A 22,517-nucleotide genomic window follows, 5' to 3' on the forward strand; every position below is an offset into this window, starting at 1 on the left:
TATAACTGTTGTTCATCCTACGGACTAAACCTCTCCGGTTTATATAGACACCGAAGAGGGCTAGGGTTACACAGAGTCGGTTACAATGGGAGGAGATCTTCATATCATATCGCCAAGCTTGCCTTCCATGCCAAGGAAAGTCCTATCCGGACACGGGACGAAGTCTTCAATCTTGTATCTTCATAGTCCGGGAGTCCGGCCAAAGGTCATAGTCCGGCCATCCGGACACCCCCTAATCCAGGACTCCCTCAGTAGCCCCCGAACCAGGCTTCAATGACGGTAAATCCGGCGCACGAGTTTGTCTTCGGCATTGCAAGGTGGGTTCTTCTCCAAATTCCATGTTCCTGTCGAATAGTGTCCGGCTTCTAGTGCGTGCTGCTCTCCTCAGCTTCTGTGCCCAATAATGACCATCTTCCACATGTCAAACGAATGCGAAAACCAGTTTTTTTTACATTTACCCCCCCGGCCGCGTAAATGAGCCGCCCATAAAAGAGACATGGATTGAGATCCAATTCACACCACCTTCCCTCCATGAGCATTCATCAGAGCGCTTTCGACAGAGATCCATTCCACCATGACCGGTCGAGGCAGCTCCTCCTCTCGCCACTCCAGCCCTCAGCTCGGAGGTTGGGAGCGGTGTTCCGTCCCGCATAGCAAGCTAATAGCGCTTCAATCCAAGGGGCTACTCCCCCCAGCATATATGGTCCCAGTTCGAGCCGGGATTGCCACCTGTAGCGGCGGAGAGTAGGCGGAGAGCGTCCCCAATCCCTCCCAAGGAGAGACGGTATGCCTAGTCCCTTATTTAATAAGAGGTCTCGGATTTCCAATTCATCCTTTTCTCCGAGGGCTACTGGAGTTTTACGGCCTCCAGCTACACAACCTCACGGCTGCCTCCGTACTACATATTGCGGGCTTCGTGGCCCTCTGCGAGCTGTTTTTGGGCATCGAGGCCCACTTCGCGCTGTGGAAGAGGTTGTTTTGCCTTGTGCCCCGCTCTCAAGAGGGGTCAATTTATCAAGTGGGCGGAGCCGAACTATGGCGCATCGCCGGGACCAGATATCTATCCGGAACCCCAAAGAAGGCGTCCGAGGACTGGCCTTCGAAATGGTTTTATGTGGATGATGTCACCATGCCGGACCCTGCACGGACCGACCTCCCTGAGTTCAATAACGCTCCGTTGAAGAAACGCCTGAGCTGGCGCCCACGGAACCCTCAGAGGGAAACTGACAGGGACGTCCTTTACCTGATGAGCCGGATATGGTTACTGGCTCATTCCAGACTGACCATGATCGAGGTCATGGCCACATGTATTATGCGGGGGGTGCAGCCGCTTCAGTATAGAGGCCACCCCATGTGGAATTTCAACGGGGAGGACGACGCCACCCGGTGCGGTCACAAGGGGCCGGATTCGGTTTGCCACTCTAACGAAGATCTTATTCGCTTTGTACAAGGGAGAACAAGAGGAATTCCTCCGTGTCAACCCACGGGGCGGATTCTCTATGTACAGTCCTCCAAGCTGGGTAAGCGAACAGTTTCACTTGCCTAGCTGTTTTCAAATTCCCACAATTGAGTACTGAGTCTAGCGATTTTAACGCAGGAGCTGCGCCAGACCGTGAAGGAGATAAACAGCCCTCCTCCGCAACCCGAGGATTCGGAACGGTCCCTCGATCCGGACTCCCAAGAGGATCCGGACTTATGCGGTGAGCTAATTGCTGGGGTGTTTCATCAATTGAGTAAGGACAATACCTTAGTGGCCATTACGGCTATCCTGGACTACTTCTGGCCTCAAAGGTAACCAAGACCGAAGTCCCAGCACTTTCCAGAGGATACATCCATGCCTTATTTTGATTGCCATAAACCAATAGTGTTTTGTTTTGCAGGGGAAATCCTTGAGGCGGAGGGCCGAGCCCGCGGTGGGTAGCCAACAAGGGCCGTTGAAGCCAGGCGGGCTAAAGAGAAGTGCGGACTGGATCGAGATTCCAGCACAACGGTAGGGCGTACAATTTTAACACCTAGGGTTTATGCCCTCAAGTCACACTAACGCTCATGCTCTCCTCAGGAAGAAGAGCGCCCGCCGGACTATGTCCACCAGCCAAGCTTCAAGGCTGGGTCCGGAAGCGGAGGTGAACACGGGGCGCGTACCAGACGTTCCTCCGACAGAGGATGCGGACGGGCTGTGTGCCACAAATTCATAGGTGGAGAGTGCCATGAACCACAGGCGTCGCCAAACTATTCTTCGCGACGCATGTTTTTCCCAAGAGGCGTTGGACGACTTTAGTACGGGAGATGCGTACCTCCGTGCCGCTCAAAATGGTTTAGCCAGAGCCACAGAGCAGTATGTGAAAGACATACGGGTGAGTAAATCTGATGGTTATATATGTCAGTAGCCCCCAAGACTTGAAACAGTTAAGATAACTGATTTAAGGATCATATGATATGCAGGATCTTACAAAAAAGAATACGCAACTGTCCCAGGAGCTGGAAGAGTGCAGGGCCCAACTTGAGGCCGCACTGGCCGCTTCAGAGAGTACCAAGGGGACTCCCTCAGGTAATATATGCTTCAAAAGATAATTCTGTTGTGACGTGCGACATGTGTGCAATTCTGACAATAATAGTGCAGATGGAGCCGAATTGAATCCGGACAAGCAACATTTCCTGCGCCAGTTAAAGGCTGGCGAGAGCGTGCTGACGAGGGTGAGGCAAGAGAAGAACAAGCTTCAAGACGCCAACACCCAGCTGGGCGAGGAACTAAAGGATGTTCGTGCTCAGGTGTCTGATTCCGTAAAGGAGAATCGGCGACTTCGATGCAATATTTTTAGTAAGTGCTTAAACGAATCTTCGAAAAAGAGGTCGACGAGGAAATTGATTGACAGAGCTATGGCTGCAGATATGCTGACAGGTCGGCCTGCGGAGGAAATGCTCGGTTCTGCGGGGGATCTTCTCCCCGAGCTATTGCAATTGCACGAACGAGTTCGGCAGGCGATGCAGGGCGTCGTCCAGGCTTTGTGGCCATGCCTCCCCCTGCCTGAAGGCCTTGAAGAGCTTGCAGAGAAGCTGAAGGGAGTGCGGCAGCGCTTCCGGTTATGGAAGATATCGGCCTGCCGTCGAGGCGCCAGGGAGGCCTGGGCCATGGTGAAGACGCGGTACACGAAGGCTGACACAAACCACATGGCCGAGGTCGGTCCTTTGGGGCCCGACGGGAAGGAGATCCCTGTCAGTTTAGTGTATGGCCAGGTAGAGCTGGCTGCCAAGTATTCCCAACAGGACTGTAAATTAGACAGCCTGTTGGATGGTATTGAAGAAGAATATACCCAGTCAAATTGACTATGCAATTTAAAATGACATGTAAAATGCCTTCTAGCCGGATTGTAGATCGTTTGTCATTGCGGACCTTTTCGCTTCAACCTCTGAACCGGGGCATGCATGGAGACCAGGCGTAGGGGTCATAAGTGCTTTAGCAGACAAGTGCCCAACTAGCTATGTTATATTACATGGTTAGTAAGAAACATCTTCCAGGGAGAATAGTTCCGTTAGGGGTTCCTTTCCCTGGGAGGCATGCCCTAAAGTGCATGTCCGGACCGCGTAGAAAAGCAGAAAAGCATCTGGGAGCAGATAAATAAACAAGTGAAAAGTCATCTTTTAATTCACCGACTGAATATTCCCTTAAGAACACTAGCTTTTGGCTTCACCCAATCTGAGGTACACATCCGGCTGACCCGGCAGTAACAGTCGTAGAGGTGCTCCCTTTACCACCTAGCTGAACAAACGGGAACGTAGGGGTAAGCACAGGAGCCAGGCAACCCAGCTTGGCCAAAACTTAAGTCATATCGATGCATAAAATGGTGCATAAAAGGTTCATGCAGAAGTGTCACACATGTTTTGGGCATGAAGCCCGTGTATATAAGCTTCTGATAAAGAAGCCCCCAGGTACAATGACCGCGGGTGGCGCGTCAATTATGTGCGAACAATCGCGCAAGCAAGCCCCTAAAGGCTTTGGGAGAAATAAAGGGAGGAAGGAGGAGAAAAATACCAGACAGCTAATTAAAAATGGACCCTCCCATTTGGGCTTGAGTTTGTCCTTTTTCTTGTCCGGCAGGCGTAGAACTAGTTCGCCAACATTGTAGGTTTTGGCCCGTACTTCTCTGCTTTGATATCTTCGAGCCTGCTATTGATAGAATGCGGAACGGGCCTTTGCCACGTCGCGCTCCTCTTCCAATGTGTCCAAGCTGTCCTGCCGATCGAGCTCGGCTTCTCTTTCTTCGTACATGCGCACGTGAGGTGAGTCATGAATTATGTCGCAGGGCAGGACTGCCTCTGCGCCATATACCATAAAAATGGTGTGAAACCGGTAGTGCGATTCGGCGTGGTCCGCAGCCCCCAGAGTACGGAGTCAAGCTCCTCTACCCAGTGCGTGTTGGATTCCTTGAGGGATCGCACTAATCTGGGTTTGATTCCGCTCATGATTAGACCGTTGGCTCGCTCGACTTGACCGTTAGTTTGTGGGTGATAGACTGAAGCGTAATCGAGCTTAATGCCCATGTTTTTGCACCAGAGTTTAACTTCATCGGCTGTAAAGTTTGTGCTGTTGTTAGTAATGATGCTGTGGGGGATGCCGTAATGGTGTACAACCCCGGATATGAAGTCTATCACCGGTCCGGATTCGGCCGTCTTAACAGGCTTGGCCTCTATCCATTTGGTGAATTTATCCACCATGACCAGTAGATATTTTTGCTTGTGGGTTCCTCCTTTAAGGGGTCCCACCATGTCAAGCCCCCAGACCGCAAAAGGCCAGGTGATGGGTATGGTTTGTAGGGCGGTAGGCGGCATGTGGCTTTGATTAGCGAATAATTGGCAATCGACGCATCGCTGGACTAAGTCCTGAGCGTCTGCACGGGCCGTCGGCCAATAAAATCCGGTATGGAAGGCCTTGCTCACAAGGGCTCGTGTTGCAGCATGGTGCCCGCCGAGTACGGCATGAATTTCCGCTAGAAGGTTCCGTCCTTCCTCTTCGGAGATACACCTTTGAAGGACTCCGGTGGTGCTTTTCTTATAAAGCTCTCCTTCATGGACTTTATAGGCTTTAGATCGCCGCACTATGCAGCGTGCCTCATTTTGGTCCTCGGGGAGTTCCTGCCTAGTTAAGTAGGCTAAGAATGGTTCTGTCCACGGGGCAATTACTGCCATTATTACGTGGGCTGAGGGTGTGACTTCATTGATGGAGTCTTCCGTTGTGTTAGGGTGTTCGGGGTCAGGTGATGCGGCCTGGTCCGGATTGTTAATTCCGGATTCCCCTTCCCAGTGTACGGATGGCTTGAATAGCCTTTCTAGGAAAATGTTGGGGGGGGACTGCATCGCGCTTTGCGCCAATGCGAGCTAGGACTTTTGCTGCCTGATTATTTTCCCGGGCTATATGGTGGAATTCCAGCCCTTCGAACCGGGCTGACATATTTAGGACGGCATTGCGATAAGCTGCCATTTTCGGATCTTTGGCGTCAAAGTCTCTGTTTATTTGGGATATCGCGAGGTTCGAATCCCCACGCACCTCTAGGGGGTGAATGCCCATGGAGACTGCCATCCAGAGGCCATGTAGAAGGGCCTCGTATTCGGCTGTGTTGTTGGAGTCCGTATACATTATCTGGAGTACATATTGGACTGTATCTCCTGTTGGGGACGTCAGGACAATGCCAGCCCCCAGACGCGCCGGCATTTTGGAGCCGTCAAAGTGCATGGTCCAGTTGGAATATGTGCCGTACTCTTTAGGGAGTTCGGCTTCAGTCCATTCAGCGACGAAGTCGGCCAAGGCTTGCGACTTGATGGCTCGCTGTGGCTTATATGTTATGTCAAACGGGAGGAGCTCAATGGCCCATTTGGCAATCCGGCCCGTTGCATCGCGGTTGTTTATGATATCGTTAAGAGGTACTTCAGAGGCTACTGTTATCGAACACTCTTGAAAGTAGTGTCGTAGCTTCCGGGATGCCATGAACACTGTGTATGCTATTTTTTGGTAATGCGGGTACCGGGACTTGCATGGAGGGAGGACAGTGAACACGTAGTACACTGGTTTCCGGACAGGGAATTTGTGTCCGTCCGTTTCTCGTTCGACGATGAGGACTGCGCTTACAACTTGGTGAGTTGCCGCGATGTATAACAACATTGGTTCGCCGATGTTCAGCGCGGCCAGGACAGGCTTTGTTGCCAGTATGGCTTTTATTTCTTCAAGTCCGGCCATGGCGGCATCCGTCCACTCGAAGTGTTCGGTGCGCCGGAGGAGGCGGTAAAGGGGTAATGCCTTTTCCCCCAAGCGGGAGATGACGCGGCTTAGAGCCGCCATGCATCCAGTCAATTGTTTTATTTGCTTGAGATCTTTTGGAATATCCAATTGTGACAGAGCTCGGATCTTGGCTGGGTTTGCTTCAATTCCTCTACCGGATACAATGAAGCCTAAGAGCTTTCCGGCTGGTACACCGAAAATGCAATTTTCCGGGTTAAGCCTAATGTCATATGTTTGGAGGTTATCGAACGTGAGCCTCAAGTCGTCTATTAGTGTTTCGACGTATTTGGATTTGACGACCATGTCATCCACGTACGCTTCAACCGTTTTGCCGATCTGATTGGCCAGACATGTCTGAATCATGCGCTGATATGTTGCGCTGGTGTTTTTCAGCCCGAAGGGCATTGTGTTGAAGCAGAATGGGCCGTATGGGGTGATGAATGCCGTTGCGGCTTGGTCTGACTCTGCCATCTTGATTTGGTCGTAGCCAGAATATGCATCGAGGAAACACAATGAATCGTGTCCTGCAGTGGCGTTGATGATTTGTTCAATGCGGGGGAGGGGGAAGGGATCCTTTGGCAGGCCTTATTTAGGTCTTTGAAATCGACGCATAGGCGCCAGGATATGTCCTTCTTTGGTACCATTACCAGGTTTGCCAGCCAGTCCGGATGTTTTATATCTCTGATGAATCCGGCTTCCAGTAGTTTGGCTAGCTCCTCTCCCATGGCCTGTCTCTTAGGTTCGGAGAAACGCTGAAGAGTCTACTTAAAGGGCTTGAATCCTTTTAGGATGTTTAGGCTGTGCTCGGCCAGCCTGCGTGGGATTCCTGGCATGTCTGAGGGGTGCCAGGCGAAAATGTCCCAATTTTCTCGTAGGAATTCTCTGAGTGCGGCGTCTACATCAGGACTTAGTTGTGCCCCGATGGAGGCCGTTTTTGTAGTGTCCGTTGGATGGACTTGGAACTGGACTATTTCGTCTGCCGGCTTGAAGGAGGTGGACTTGGATCTTTTGTCGAGTATCACATCATCCCTGTCCACCGTGGAGCGCAACACAATTAGTTCCTCGGCCGCTAGGGCTTTGGACAATGCCTCGAGGGCCAGTGCGGCTGTCTTGTTTTCGGTGCGGAGCGCTGTGTAGCAAGAGTGATGATTCCGTTGGGTCCGGACATTTTGAGCTTCATGTACCCGTAATGGGGTATAACTTAAAAAATTGTGAATGCTTCTCACCCTAACAGAGCGTGGTATCCGTTGCTGAACGGGGCTACTTGAAATGTGACCTCCTCGGATCTGTAATTATCCGGCGTGCTGAACACCACATCCAGTGTGATTTTCCCTGAACAGCACGCTTCCCGGCTGGGGATTATTCCTCTAAAGGTTGTGTTGCTTCTCTCAATGCGGCTCCAGTCTATTTCCATTTTTCGCAAGGTTTCCTCATAGATGAGGTTCAATCCACTACCACCGTCCATGAGTACCTTTGTAAGACGGAAGCCGTCCACTATCGGACTGAGCACCAGTGCGGCTGGTGCTCGAGCTGTCCGGAATTTAGGTTCGTCACAGGCATTAAAGGTAATAGCCATGTCACTCCATGGGTTTATTGTTGCTACTTGGTAGACTTCGGTAAGGCTTCGGAGCGTCCGTCTCCTCGCATTGTTTGATGCGAAAGTCTCGAAGACTGTTGACACCGTACTGTTGTTTCTAGGGTGGTGCTCTGCGGATTCTGGAGTTAGAAGCTCCTCGCCACTTCTGGCCACCTGCCGGAGTATCCAACATGCTCTAAGACTATGAGTTGGTGTGGCTTCCTCTGTATTATGAATTTTACAGGGTCCATTGAGCCATCCCTCCAGTACGGTTCCATACCCTATAGAGGGTTTTTGTTTTTTGCTGTTTAGCCTAGGTGCCTTTCGAACTGGGATTGTATTCAGGGTCGGATTGTCCCAGAATTTTGTTTCAGTTTTTCAAACGCTTTCTGTTGCACAGTACTTTCGTACTATGGATGTCAAGTCGGCGAAGCGTGTAATTTCGTGGTGACTTATGGCATTGAGGATTCCGATGTCCGTGCAGTTGTTACAGAAGAATGAAATTGCATCCCTCTCGCGGCAGTCTTTTATCCTGTTCATAACCAAGAGGAATCTGGCCCAGTAATGGTGTACTGTCTCCCCGGGATCTTGCGGAATTTGGGATAGATCCCTTATATTTGGGTGGGCGGGTGGATTTAAATCCGGAACCTCGTTCGATCTAAGACTCAGAGGCCAAGAAATTTCCGAACTCGAAAGCTTGTTTTCTTGGGTGTTATTCAATGAATCAGGCCCGCTACCCGACTTTAGGTTCAAGGCTTGGGTGACGTCCACCCCTCCGTGAATGTCCGTCTTGGAGGGATCAGGAATCCGGACATATCTGGTCCTTAGGATGGGCGAAGATTCACCGCATTGTTCCTCCACCACTTCAACGTGGTGGGTGACCTGGGGAGAGTCAATCTCTCTCTGATCGGGTTTAAGCCCAATTTGGCCGTAATTTGTAGCGACTCCCAGGGCGGTGATGCGATCCAAGAGCTCGTTTAAGGAAGAGAGCTCCATTGGATCTAACTACTCGGCGAGTTCCGAGCTGATGTGGAGATCGCTTTCGATGACCCGAGAGGTCGTCGTCGGCGCGTCGGCCGAACATGCGGTCATCAAAAAGCCGCCTAACCGGAGAGTTTGGCCGACAGCCAAGGCTCCTTTAGAAACAACGCCGTCTTTAAAGACGGGGTGCGGAATCCTTCCTGACGGTGACGACACAGAGGAACTCTCAATCAAAGCACCAATGTCGGTGTCAAAACCGGCGGATCTCGGGTAGGGGGTCCGAACTGTGCGTCCAGGCGGATGGTAACAGGAGACAAGGGACACGATGTTTTTACCTAGGTTCGGGCCCTCTCGATGGAGGTAAAACCCTACTCCTGCTTGATTAATATTGATGATATGGGTAGTATAAGAGTTGATCTACCACGAGATTAGAGAGGCTAAACCCTAGAAGCTAGCCTATGGTATGATTGTTGTTCGTCCTACAGACTAAACCTCTCCGGTTTATATAGACACCGGAGAGGGCTAGGGTTACACAGAGTCGGTTACAATGGGAGGACATCTTCATATCATATCGCCAAGCTTGCCTTCCACGCCAAGGAAAGTCCTATCCGGACACGGCACGAAGTCTTCAATCTTGTATCTTCATAGTCCGGGAGTCCGACCAAAGGTCATAGTCCGGCCATCCGGACACCCCCTAATCCAGGACTCCCTCACTTGGAGATCAAGTCAGAAGATCCTCGAGGAGCCCAAGAGATAGGGGGGCGCCCTCCCCCCCCCTACAGGCGCGCCCCTGTCTCGTGAAGCCCTTGAGAACCCCCCGACCGACTTCTTTTGCCTATATAAGCCTACGTACCCTAAAACCATTCAAAATCAAGATAGATTGGGAGTTCCGCCGCCGCAACACTCTGCAGCCACCAAAAACCTCTCGGGAGCCCTTCTCGACACCCTGCCGGAGGGGAGGATCCTTCACCGGTGGCCATCTGCATCATCCCGGTGCTATCCATGACGAGGAGGGAGTAGTTCACCCTCGAGGCTGAGGGTATGTACCAGTAGCTATGTGTTTGATCTCTCTCTCATGTTCTCTCTCATGTTCCCTCTATGGCACGATCTTGATGTGTCCTGAGCTTTGCTATTGTAGTTGGATCTTATGATATTTCTCCCCCTCTACTCTCTTGTGATGAATTGAGTTTTCCCCTTTGAAGTTATCTTATCGGATTGAGTCTTTTATGAGAACACTTGATGTATGTCTTACCGTGCTTATCTGTGGTGACAATGGGATATCATGTGCCTCTTGATGTATGTTTTGGTGACCAACTTGTGGGTTCCGCCCATGAACCTATGCATAGGGGTTGGCACACGTTCTTGACTCTCCGGTAGAAACTTTGGGGCACTCTTTGAAGTACTTTGTGTTGGTTGAATAGATGAATCTGAGATTGTGTGATGCATATCGTATAATCATGCCCACGGATACTTGAGGTGACAATGGAGTATCTAGGTGACATTAGGATTTTGGTTGATTTGTGTCTTAAGGTGTTATTCTAGTACGAACTCTTGAATAGATTGATCTGAAAGAATAACTTTGAGGTGGTTTCGTACCCTACCATAATCTCTTCGTTCGTTCTCCGCTATTAGTGTCTTTCACTACTGGAATCTGGCACTTTGCCATCTGCCATGGCAGATGGCAAAGGCATGGTCGGCGGATGGCAAAGGCTTTGCCATCTGCCAGCAGATGGCAAACAGTTTGTCTGAAACCCTGCTGGCAAAGGCTTCTTTGCCGTCTGCTGGCTGATGGCAAAGAGCTTGAGCCTTTTCCATCAGCTGGCAGATGGCAAAGCCTCTTAACGGGGTTAGCCCCATTAGAAGGCTAACGGCATACTTTGCCGTCTGCCAGCAGATGGCAAAGTATGCATGCTCTTTGCCGTCTGCCAGCAGATGGCAAAGGCTGCATGCTTTGCCGTCTGCCAGCAGATGGCAAAGAGCTTTGCCATCTGCTGGCAGATAGCAAAGATCCCAAATAGGCCAGCCCAAATTTTACATGTAGATGACACGTGGCCTCTTTGCCATCTGCCAGTTGATGGCAAAGCTCTTTGCCATCTGCCAGCAGATGGCAAAGTGACTATATTGCCCCATTTAATTTTGTTTTTTCTTATATCAATTCCTTTTCACAGAAAATCAAACACACATATATTTATATGACCAATATAGCATATTCAACACATATTACCAATAGTCATGAACACATATATATCCAACACATGTTACCAATAGTAGCAAGTTTCATCCGTACATATACATAGTTTCATCAATATTGCATAGTTTCATCCATAGGTAGCAAGTTTCACAAGGTCAAAACAAAAACTAAATACAAGCACTCCATCAACCCAAGCTTCCGTGATCTTAAGCAAATCTGTAAAATGAGAAAGAAGAAAGTTAGAAGAAGAAGACTAGAAGAAGAAGATTATTATGATACGAAAATATGCATGGATTGTCAAAACTTGCATTATCCTTCTATCACTAGTACAACAAAGCTGCACGTTGGCATAGTTCATGAACCATGTACATCATGACAAATACAATATCATCCAATGCTCGACTATGAACAAAATTGAACAATTACACCTCACAAAGGCAGAGCATAGAACCAACAAGCAAGTCGGAGGGGTATAAGAGGACTTGAGGAGCTCACTGGAGGGGGTTCTAGCCTAGGCCGAGCTTCATCACCATGGATGCGGCTAGGGGAATCAGACGAGTCTACCATCATAGGAGCAGCACCACCACCACCGCCAAAACTGGAATGGCCGGAGCGAATCACCATCATATGGTCACCACCACCGAATGATCTTGCAAGGTGTAAAGTCTCCACATTTCAGTACAAACTAGTGGCGTCAAGAAACAAGCAGTAGCTGGCAGAAGGTAAATTCTAGTAACTGATGATTAGTAGACAAAAACAAGAAATAGATCGCACCAGTAGCAAAGTCCACTGCCGCAAGTCCTAAACATTTCATTCAGATCATATATGAAACTCACTAGTTTCTCCATTCTGAAAGTTGGGACGATAGATGCCTTCAAGTCTGCGAGTGCAAGAGCGAGGTGGGGATCAGTAAATATCAAGGATGTTGTTGTTCTGGGTTAAGCTAAGTAAAAAAATCAAGGCATAACAGATTCAAGTCAACAAAAATTAACATGTGTACATCTTGTGTAGACTATCATCATTTACTAGTAAGATGCCTGTGCTACGCTACGGAATCACAAAATATCGGGTGTAACTTGTTCACTTAAGTGTCAAGACCCTATTGAACAATCAAAGATGTGCCAAGACATCATAAAAATGATGCCATGTTTTTGATAAATACACATAGAGCAAAATCAAATATATGGTTTCTGACCGATGAACCTCCTCGTCCAAGTCAAACATTTTCTTCTCAATTTTTCACGTTGCAGAAGACTTGTTGTTCTCCCTACCCAGCTTTCTCCTTGCTGTCCCATACTGAGGGGGCAAAGCATATGCGGAGAATAGAAAATCCGTCCCCAAACACTTGGCAATCTAAGCTACAGATGCATAATGCAGAACCAATCTATGTTAGAGAGTGGAGATGGAGAAAGCTCACCGGCTGATATCACCAGGACCTCCTATGGCGTATGGAGCTTACATCTAATATATCAAGATCAAAGTCTTCTCACCATTGCAGGCTAGATTACACATCTAAGTAGCGGCTGCCACTGCATGGCCATCAGACTCCTGCTGCAGCACTGATCACTTGTCACCATGCTCAGGAGTACCTACCAGCAGCATACATATCTACATATCATGAATCGAGCACCTAGTAGCAGCAACTGTAATCAGTAAGAAAGTAACATCATGAACAAATAGCAGCAACTATAATCAGTAAGAAAGTAACATCATGAACAAAACCAGTAGCGGCATGAACAAAATTGCAGCGGTAGGATTACTGCTACTGCTTTCCTCTATGATCCCTTTATATATGCAAAAGCAGTACATCAGGGCAGAGCAGAAAAATTAACAACATTAGAGCAGGCTTGATGCACTCATTGGCCAGCCAGCCATTCACGCCCTCCTCGCACGCAGCCACTCCCCAACGTCCACGCCTCCTACCTGTCCGTCTTCTTCCTCCGCCCCCAAGAAATCCAACTCTACTCAAGCTCCACTGCACACGCCTGGGAGAGAGGAAAAGGGAGGAGAAGGGGGAACTCCTGCATGCCATCCTAGCGTTCAGGCGCACGCGCACACACATATAGCTCAGCCTGTAAGTGGGACGACCTGCGGGCGTCCCACATCCTGCCACATCTGCCCACTTAATTACGTGGGATTAAACGGGCTGCCCACTTAATTTAAGTGGGATTATGTGGGCTGCCACATGCCCACATACTCCATGACAACAAAAACAGCAATTGCAAGCTAGTTGCACTACATAACGTGTCCAGGCTATAAAGGATACAAAAATTGAGCACTGGCCGTTTGGAATTTTTATCAGCCACCGTTGAACATGCCAAAATAATCCACAGATGACACACTAGCAGTACCGAATTTGAGCACTACACAGACTAAGACTGAAATATATGGTTTAAATGTTCATACACTAAAAAGTATTGGAACATAATACAGGAATGAATATCTAAGATGATTTTTTTTTCATTTCTTCAAGATATTCTAAACATCAACCTGTCATGCTAAACTTGAAGTAGCAGTGCATATTTACTGCCAAGATTGAACAGTCAAAAGGTGTATCAGTCCATGTGCAACAACAATTCAACGTTGATGCTTAAATTAAGCAAGCATTGTGCTCCACTGAAATCCGTAAACACCAGTTCAACGATTTCTATCTCACAACTCAAAGCAACAGTTTACAGACAAATCAACAGACTGCATGTATACTATATTAATGAACTGGCTAGTTACCAAGTTAGCAAATGGATCAAAAGTGAATTTATTCAAATGTTCATACAGTAGGAAGTCAATTTTGATGGCATCTCTTCATACTAAGAAACAACAAGATTTTACCTTGCTATTTTAAGGACCTCCAATTGGTGATCAGAGAGCGAGATCTCAGGACATATCAATGGTGAATTCACCTATATACCATTACCCTGCCTCGCTCCTATGTCAAATTCTGTCTGGTAGCTAGTCATATAACCCCTCCTAATTTTGGATGGAACATGAAGTCTAACTACCGTGTTACTTTTTGTTCGCTACCACCAAGAGTCAGGCTGAATACTAGAGCCTTCTTTTTCAGTTGCCAGTTTGCAAAGTCCTACTTATGCCGTAGCAGTAACCTGGGCCATGATCTGTTGGATAATGTTCAAGCTCTTAAGAAAGAAAGAAACATTTTTTTCTTTCATGGAACAACCAAAATCCTACTACCAGGACAGGACTGACCACATCTTCGAAGGATGACTGTATCCCAGCCATTACAGATGACCAATGTTAAATTATTTACCACTTCAACAACCAAGTGTTTCCACATTTTACTTAGATGAGTTGGTTAAAGCTAGTGGCAGCTTAAGCTCTCCAGGAAATCAGATGAGGGGAAGCAAGAAAATTAGGATTTTACCTTGGTCTTCCGGCTGGTCTTGGATCTTGAAATTTCATTGCACATGTCTATGTCCAAGCCGCCGACCGCTTGTTCCGGCTGCTTCTTTACCACAGCGGCACCGGCGAAGCACTCCTTAGTCGGCGCAGCTTGGACGGATCCGAGAGAGGCTGCGGCGCCGGCGAATCTCTCCTACATCAGCGCGGGTGGCACGCCATCTCCTATATATGATATAGCACGCGCGCCATCTATCCAATGGCCCCGCCTCGCGCGCGCTGGCATGGGGACGCAACAAAGGAGAGTGCGTAGGTTAAGAATTCGTCGGTGCTGCATTTGGGGCAGCGTCAGTGCCATCGTGAACAGCAGACCGGCGACCGTGGCGGCGGGGATGGGCTCGATCCAGCCTCTAACTTCGGTGTGCATGTGACACCCCAAAATTTTAACCTTGTTCTATTAATTAAAAGTTTTGCCAGGAAACTAAAACTTTTATTTTCTGTATTTCCTTCTGATTTCAGAACCACTCTTTTCTTTATTGTTATGCAGTTTTACCCCAAGTGAAACCTTTTCAATCATTGTTGGACTTATTTTTCTCTCTCAAATAAAACAATTCTTTATCAGTGGGATTAATTGCATAATTATTTTCCCTGATTCCTTATTTCTTAAAAAAATGATTTTTCTAAGCTTCAAGGCCTCTTTTACACTGCAACCCTTTGATAAATTCTTTTAAAAAATTCCACCAAAAATTGGAGATGTCATGTGATGGTTCTAAAACACTTTTATGCAAAAAAATATTTCAGTTCTTGGATATTTTGAGTTCTACACCTAATTTTCAAATCTGGTCCAGAGGACTATTTTGCACTACAACCTATTTAAATAATTCTTTAAAACTTCTACCAAAATTTTGGGATGTCAACAGGAGTATATTAATCAACTTTTTGCAAAAAACTAGTGATGTTCTTTGGAAAATTTGAGTGAACCATCCTCATCTTCATTCTGGTCCAACTGGATGGATTGTACTACAGCTATATTTTAACTTGCTCCTTTTGCTGTGATTCCTTTTCCTACTTGTAGCCCTTCCTGCTAGAACCTTAAGTCCAAGAGGTTGGACTCATTGGAGCAATTCTAGTACATGCAATCATGCCCTGTTCTTTCTGTCCAGAATTGAAGTTTTGCAAAACTGGCACTGGCAAGTTTCTTCTTTTGACAAACTAACCTCACCACCCTCTCTTTCATCTAAACAGACCCCAATATGGAAGACTTGACCACTCCAAGAAATGCCTAGATGCATGGGGCATTCTGTCGAACACCCTGTGGGCATGACCAGTTTTGACATGAGTTTTAGTTTGCACTATGGACTTGCTTCCCTTGCATAACCACCATGTCGAATAGACTCCTAGCCACTCGTAACCTAGGTATGTTGATTTCCAGCCTCACCCGAGACCTCTAGCACGCCCTGGCATTTTGACGAGCACGTCCCGTGCGTGCTCTGGCCGCGAGCAGAGCACGCGTTTTGCACGTGCCACGCCCGAGCCGACACGTCGCGCCCCTGGTTTTGCCCACGCCACAGAGCCGCGCCACGCACTCAACCCCTCGCCGCATCGCGCCAAGCAGCCGTGGTGCCCTGCAGCACCACCGTCAGAGCCTTGGAGGCACGCCGGCGTCCGCAGGGCGGCTCTGCCAGGTCGGTGCCGCCCAAGCCTCTCCAGCTCGCAACCTGCCCCTGGAACAGCTCAGCCTCATCCTCTCGTGTGTCCTCTAGCTCTCGTCGCTGCCACGATGCCCTGCCGCTACAGGGAGGCGGTTCGCCGATGAACTTATCCCCGGCCGCCGCAAACCGACCTTGTTGCGCTATATAAGGACGCCCCCGAGCACGTTCTGTTGGCTAAGCAGCCTCAACATGCTCCAGTAGCTCTCCCGTGGCAGCCAATCGACCCGGGGAGGTCTTCTTCCCCGTCTCCGGCAACTGCAGCCGCCGCCACTGCCCCGATCATTCCGGCACCACCAGAGCCTCCCCCTCTCCACTCTCTTCACCAGGAACTCCCTCTCCCCCTCGTGAATCCATCCCCCTACTCGATTTTGATCGAGACCCACTGCGGGGGGAAAATCACTTTGCCCGACGACCACCGTCCGCCGTCAAGCTCATCGCCGGCAGCTCCGTCCACCCCAGAGACCATATCAACCACCGGAGTGACCGTCTTGATCCCTTGAGCACGTGGATGGCCTTCATTTTTTCCGAATGGTGCGGTCATTCGACGGCAAGCCTCGCTGGAGCTCCGCTTCTGTTTCGGCCGGAGGGGGCGACGCGCGCGTGGACTGGTCAAACCTGACCAGTGGGCCAGGCGGGCCCACTGTCAGTGACCACGCATGGTCCACGTTGGATAAGTGGAAAAGTTTTTTTAGAATACGCCTTCGACATGGTCAGTCCGAATCGTTTTCTTTTATTCTGTTCTTTAAAAAAACAGATTTGACCACAGCTTTGACTGCCTATAACTTTTTAATGATAACTCCAAATGAATTGATTCTTTTTCCTACCTCTATCAAATTTAATCTAGTTTATTTTAAGATTTATTTGAAATTTTTTCAAACAACGTTTTGTGCTGTTTTGAATTTGTGTGTTGATTCCAATTTTATTTAAATAGGACTTTGGAGAGAGAGAAGCAAACTTTCAAAAGTTTTGGAGTGCACCATGCCTTTACACACATTGAAGGCAAGCATTCTGAACCCTGGCATAATATCTTGCATGTGTTGTTTGACACGATTATGACACCACCTCAGTACTTAGTACTCGTTATTTTATGTGGTGATATGGTCCTTTGCATGAATGCTTATTGGAGATTTCCTTGCTATTGGAAATGGACATACTTGTGATGATGATCATCCTCGTATACCTTTCGTGCCTACCAGAAGGAAAACAGGAAAGTCTCTGTCTTGGGTAGACCCGATCTTGTCCCTAGTTCCTCATCGAGACGAGTGTGTCCGGCATGGCATGAGGGGTATGATGAGTGGTGATTCTGTTTTGTTGGATGATATATATTCGTTATGCTAATCATGCAGGGAATACTCAAAACCTCCTGAGTCGACCATAGATCGAGTCTTGTTCCAGTAACCCCCATACTTGTTTCGTACTACCACTCGTCTCTACAACAAGTAGAGTATGGTTCAGTAAGTTGTCACACTCTTTCTAGCACACACCGTACAGAGAGGCCATGGTGGAAAATACCGATTGTAGCTGGTAGGCAAGCCACCTGGTACGGGGGCATGGGTGTTTTCGGTTGAGACCGAGAGGGGAGGCCACCCCTTAGGGTGCGCGATATAAATTTGATCCCATGCTACACAAGGTTGTAGCCTCCCCACTTAGAGTTTTGCTTGACAGGTGTCGTGGGTGATTCCAGACACCGGTAAGTTAAGCTGGTGTGTGCAAGTTAGGTGTGTTTTCAACTAAAAGGCCGTAGACAGAATTATTCCGATGGACTAAAGGAATCCGTTACTCATGGGTAAAGAGTACACCCTCTGCAGAGATTAAACCTATTCGACTAGCCGTGTCCATGGTTAAGGATTACAGTCTGGGATGGGTCAAGTGTCGGTCTTAGTGTCGGTCTTCGGAGGAGAAAACTGTTAAACCAAAACATGGATCGTGACTTGTGACTTATGATGATTATGATTATTATTATTATGGACTAACCCCTCAATATTATATGAAGTATTGAGTATCCCTGGGATGGTTGTACCTCCTGGATATTCACTATGATTATTTACTTTATAAGCCCTTTATCTGTCGCTCAGACGCCCGACTGTGGCATGTTGTTATTTATTTTCTTTATAAGCCCTTTATGTGGTGTCGCTCAGACGCCCGACTACGGCATGTTTGTTATTTATTTACTTTATAAGCCCTTTATGTGGTGTCGCTCAGACGCCCGACTGTGGCATGCTTGTTATTTATTTGATAAGCACTTTATGTGGTGTCGCTGAGACGCCCGACTGTGGCATGCATGTTATTTATTTTATAAGCCCTTTATGTGGTGTCGCTCAGACGCCCGACTGAGGCATTTCTCTTTGTTTACTAACCTTTTGAGGCGTCGCTTCAGACACCCGATCGGTGCATTTTATTATTACTATGTTATTTCATATTCATAAATAACCTGCTTGCCTGCATAAGAGTTTTTATTATCTTTTGTGACTGACGTCATGAACATTAGATATTCAGAGCATCATTGTTATATTATATCCGTGTTCATAATGTTTGCGAGTACATTCAAAGTACTCACTGGCTTGTCCCTGGCTATTGTCTTGGCCATATTTCTTGCCCAGAGAGGAGCGACCGTGATGACAGCCCCGGAACCTAAGCAACGGTGATAGCAGCCTCGCGAAGATAGGAGTTAACCTGGTCAGCTGTTCCTGTGGGAAATGGAGTCCCATAGACACTGATGATCCACAAAACCGCTTCCGCCATCAACCACTAGAAACCATTTGTTGTACTCACAGGCCAGAATGGTCTTGTACTACACATTTTGCTTTTTGCTTGGAATTTCTGTAACAAGTTGGTGCCTCATCAGCTAACAGTAATCCTGGGGCTGGTGAGCACAAAGGCCATTTTCTGGGAATTTAATACCCGAGAAATCGGTCGCCACAAACTTGGTATCAGAGCCAGGCTAACCATTGGCTAACCCTATCTTAGCCAGGTCGAAAAAAAACCCTAGGTAAGCCAAACCACCAGTCCTTAACCAAAACCCAGCCAAGCTTCTCGTGCAAGATAGCCAGACAATGACTCCGACACTTTTGACAGTCGGTGCCAAACCTATCAACCTAGCCTGTCGATCACGCACCAATGACCGATGCCTAAAATTTCTTATTCGCAAGCGTGCGACGGAAGACTCCGCTCCCTTTTTCTATAAAAAGGGCACGCTAGCCTCAACCCAGCACAGCCCAGCCTCTACCCCAAACCGAGCCATAATGCCTGGCCCCGTAGTGCACAATGAGACCACAGCAACCAACCTTGGAGGTTTTGTGACCATACTCGCAAACCTCACTCGTCGTCCCTATGCGTTAGAAGAGCCCGCAGAATATGTTGTGTACCAAGGACCCATGGGCGGTGAAAGCCGTCAATTCTGGGCCACTGTGCACATCTACGGTAGGGGTCTGTCCCGAGAACGCCCCTACAGGTTCACCAGAAGGACAACTTCCTTTGAGCCACAAGCCATCCAACTAGCTGCTCGAGAGGCTATAGTTCAACTCTGGCAGTTGTCGCCCAGAGTTAACTGTCGCTCGTTCTACTACTACCCCAGACGTGAAGGGTATGGTAGACCACCCCAAGTTGCCAACGGAGATCACGAGATGGATCCTGCATTATTGCACCTAGTGCGCTATGTAGGTGCACTAGAGGCACTATTCGATCAAATCACCATTGATCTGATCGCAGCTCATGGAGAACTAGTTCGTCGAGCCCCAGCGAGAGGAGAAGACGAGCCCGACGCCGACAACCCAGTCGTGCTGTTCGGACAACCAATCGAGACATTGAGATCAGCCCCAGCCATCAACCAAGATACTTTGATGACCCCAGAAGTGCTTCGTTGCCTTTTGGGAACACACTCCAACGGGATTGTGGCCAACAATCCCCGCAATGGTCATCATCGCTACCCCGACCCTGCAGTTCCTTCACCATCTCCGACTAATTCCAACAGTGAGACCGATGGAGAAACCTCGACATCCACAAGGCACGCCCGTTTGGATATAAACGAGGTAGACTAAGTCACCCGAGTAGTGCCGAGTCTCAGTGTATCCTCGCTTTGTAATCGCGTGATCTTGTGAATTAACGCAGCATGTTGTTGTGCCTCTATTTTAGATAGTAACCTTGCATAATTACGTCAGCACGCAGTTGCATATTTTTTTCCAGGCACAGCTACCAAGACCACCCTGACAACTCCCACAGTGATACGTCACATTAGTGAGGTGTGTATCTATGACTTTGACCTCGACCCTTGGAGCTAAGCTGGCAAATTTATTACCTTTCACCACTGTAAGATGACCCTACTCCAGTGCTATAAAAAGGCCAACTCGTGATCTTGCCAAGCACCCCTCACCTTGTGCACCATTTCCTGCCATGCCGAGCCCTAGTATTTATCTGAGAACCCCAGATGCAACCCCAGGTAGCTTTGTCAAAATATTGTGGGACTTTACCTGTAGTACCATGGGTTCTACCCAGCCACCCCAGTACGAGCTATTCAAGTCAAGAATCACACCTTCCACCTCAAAATATTGGGCAGCAGTACACATCCCTCCCGTAGACGCCAACCAAGACCCAACGGAGGTCTCCTTCATGGGGAAATCAATGCCAACCCCACATATGGCCATAGAAGCCGCTGCTTGCGAAGCACTCGCTCGCCTTCGATTCGCGGTACCCTATGCCAGCGAACGAGGGTATTATTACTTTCTGAGCCGTGCAGCACCCGGAGGAGTCACATCTTTTCTTGGTGGACGATTTGAGAAAGACCCAGTACTGGCCAACCTGGTCCAGTACGTCATCGCTCAAGAACGTTTGACTCAACGAATAATGGGATACCTCCAGAGTCTCGCTGATTTGAATCCTCAGATCGCCATCTGCAGACCACTGAGGCCAGACCAAGAGAGACACATTCATCGTCTGATCAATCCGCTTTCCCCGATAGAAGAAGAGTGCGTCCCAGTTCCAGAGATATTTTCTCGGGACCCTGTCCAGTTATCGTTTGCATTATAGACGTCGTTGCTATGTTTATTCCTGCAACTTTTACTTATGTGTTGTAACTTATGCGTGGTACCCTGAGTTTGTGCGGCGAGTAAATTATTTAGTTTCTATTGATGTGAGTAGTTCTGTTGCGGTTTGACTCTTATATATTACTGTTTCTCTCGCGAAAAATCCTGGAGTGAGATTTCTTTTCCCTGAGTTGCTGCATCGTATATCTTCTCATGACGTCGATTATTTTTATTTCACACAGCACCACGGCAGCAGACTCACAACCGCTCGAACACATACACTGCTTGCAAAAACTCGTAACCGTGGAGTATTTGTTTTTCAAAATAGCCCTTAGCAAATCTCGAGGACGAGATTTTTTTTCTTAAGGGAGGAGTGTTGTGACACCCCAAAATTTTAACCTTGTTCTATTAATTAAATGTTTTGCCAGGAAACTAAAACTTTTATTTTCTGTATTTCCTTCTGATTTCAGAACCACTCTTTTCTTTATTGTTATGCAGTTTTACCCCAAGTGAAACCTTTTCAATCATTGTTGGACTTATTTTTCTCTCTCAAATAAAACAATTCTTTATCAGTGGGATTAATTGCATAATTATTTTCCCTGATTCCTTATTTCTTAAAAAATGATTTTTCTAAGCTTCAAGGCCTCTTTTACACTGCAACCCTTTGATAAATTCTTTTAAAAAATTCCACCAAAAATTGGAGATGTCATGTGATGGTTCTAAAACACTTTTATGCAAAAACATATTTCATTTCTTGGATATTTTGAGTTCTACACCTAATTTTCAAATCTGGTCCAGAGGACTGTTTTGCACTACAACCTATTTAAATATTTCTTTAAAACTTCTACCAAAATTTTGGGATGTCAACATGAGTATATTAATCAACTTTTTGCAAAAACCTAGTGATGTTCTTTGGAAATTTAGAGTGAACCATCCTCATCTTCATTTTGGTCCAACTGGATGGATTGTACTACAGCTATATTTTAACTTGCTCCTTTTGTTGTGATTCCTTTTCCTACTTGTAGCCCTTCCTGCTAGAACCTTAAGTCCAAGAGGTTGGACTCATTGGAGCAATTCTAGTACCTGCAATCATGCCCTGTTCTTTCTGTCCAGAATTGAAGTTTTGCAAAACTGGCACTAGCAAGTTTCTTCTTTTGACAAACTAACCTCACCACCCTCTCTTTCATCAAAACAGACCCCAATATGGAAGATTTGACCACTCCAAGAAATGCCTAGATGCATGGGGCATTCTGTCGAACACCCTGTGGGCATGACCAGTTTTGACATGGGTTTTAGTTTGCACTATGGACTTGCGTCCCTTGCATAACCACCATGTCCAATGGACTCCTAGCACTCGTAACCTAGGTCTGCTGATTTCCAGCCTCACCCGAGACCTCTACCACGCCCTGGCATT

Source organism: Triticum dicoccoides, chromosome 4B (genome assembly GCF_002162155.2).
Source record: "Triticum dicoccoides isolate Atlit2015 ecotype Zavitan chromosome 4B, WEW_v2.0, whole genome shotgun sequence".
Lineage (NCBI taxonomy): Eukaryota > Viridiplantae > Streptophyta > Magnoliopsida > Poales > Poaceae > Triticum > Triticum dicoccoides.